General features: G+C 33.7%; 1 pseudogene; it reads right to left on the minus strand.

Annotated features, from left to right (window-relative positions):
• Positions 1–1,474: 1,474 nt before the first annotated feature.
• LOC145274364 (U2 spliceosomal RNA) lies at positions 1,475–1,643 on the minus strand (annotated as a pseudogene).
• Positions 1,644–2,050: the final 407 nt, after the last annotated feature.

Here is a 2,050-nt window from a genome sequence, read left to right on the forward strand (position 1 = left end):
CATAATTGTCGGTCTAAATGTTGTTTACCTAGACATAGGTCAATCTTTTTAATATATGCACATATGCACATGAAGTTATGAACAATATATAGGGACCAGGCAAAGCCAGGCTGAACTACTAGTACCTTTACAAATATGAAGACGAGAACTTGACTAATATCGTTGGATATCTAGCTTCATGATATTATGTGTAGTTTTATAAGTTGCATTATAATTATTATTCTTACCCTATTTCTTGCTTCAATAAAAGTAGTGGATAAACCTGGTCTTTATTTGTATTCGACATATATCTCACTAGAACTGAAGCGAATTAGTTGTGTCAATTAAGAAATGCAAAGATGGCAACGCTACTAATTATGATGTAACTATAAAATTATAAAATCAATCATAATTAAAAGGAGCACGTTGCATATTAACATCAATGATCCGTAATACACAACAATAGGACAATCATGCCATCTGTTTTTTCGTTAAATTTTTTTCGTAAAAATATTATTTATAACTATAAATAGGAATCACAGCACTGGAATATATGTCAAACAATTACGCAATGCTAAACATTTTTTCTGTTCCTTCGGGTTGGTATTGGTTGTTGGTATGGCGTTAAGAATAACGCAACAAATCGGTAGAACATGACAAAGAAAATGTAATTGTCCTTACTAGATTAATTTCTGAAATTATAATTTTTCTTCGTTGTTATATTTAATTATATACAAATCGAGGAGAAAAATTCGTGTGGTATTCATCTGAATTTTATAAGAGGACAGTATGATAATTAGTAGACAATATCCTCAAAAAAGGCAACCATGCTAAGCGAAACGTTTTACAATTGCCGACAGAATTCGAGTTCACTTTTATTTTTATGTATCTATTTAGAATTTAATTTGATTTATTTCCAGGTTTTTTTATTCAAGAAATTCACTCCTATATTACAGACTCCTGACAAACAACCAATAAATTACACAACAGAACGCTGTGTCTCGTATGAATTCAAACGATCTATTTAGGTATAATTTTCTCTTGTACACATCAAACCTGACTAATGGTAAAATGTGCAGGCATAATTAAAAAAAAATACGAATCTATATACACGTGTATATGTTCATTGACACAATTTACCTTTATTACATTACAAGACTGTGTAAAAAGGAAATGTTTCCAACCGTTCATTGTTATTTTAATTATAAATCTCACTGCAGAGTTTTTATACGTTATTTCAATATAATACAAGGCCGATAACCATTAGTTGCGTGCTCTCGTGTAATGAATAAATGCGTGAAAGTAGGATTGACATTAAATTCTTAAAAATAAACTAGAATGACCGAAAAATGGGATGAAAGGATTTAATAAATAAAAAGAAAATGAGCTAGAATGACTTTAATGAACTTAAAGATGAATTGAATGACCTTAAGATTGACTTAGATGCTTAAAAATAACTGTAATCCTTCAAAAACAACTTGGATGCTCTCGAGAATGACGAATGGCTTTGGGAGAAACCAGTTGTAAAGTGGGTGACCATTTTACATAACATTATTACAGAAAAAGTATTCCCCACTTTATATAAAAAAGTTACAAACATAAGAACAGCATCTAGTAAGAAAAGTCACTACACTTTGATCTTGGCCAAAAGGCCAAGAAAGGGTATTTATTTGCTCCCACACTAAGCAAATTAAGCCCAATGCTTATTTTTACTGTGGGGAATGAAGGGGAAATGAGGGCCAACTCCCCGGAGCGTAGGGGCGCTGTATAGTTACAATTTTTATGAAAGGTTTCCCCTACATTGACCAAGGTCTGATATGTGTTGTTGGTATTTATTTGCTCCCCCGCCGACCAAATTAGGCACAAGGCCGATTTTTAATAAGTGATGGGGAAATGGGGAACTCCCACCCCCGAGGGCTATGGGAGCTGGATAGTGACAATTGGTATGAAGGGGTTCCACTACATTGACCAGGGTCTTATATGTGGGGTTGTCCCCACATATGGCCTTTGCGTGCAGTATCTGACGAAACAGATTCCTAACTTTGATCTTGGCCAAAAGGCCAAGAAAGCG

The sequence above is a fragment of the Euprymna scolopes genome, chromosome 4 (genome assembly GCF_053919585.1).
Source record: "Euprymna scolopes isolate OS-2025 chromosome 4, ASM5391958v1, whole genome shotgun sequence".
Taxonomy (NCBI): Eukaryota; Metazoa; Mollusca; class Cephalopoda; order Sepiida; family Sepiolidae; genus Euprymna; species Euprymna scolopes.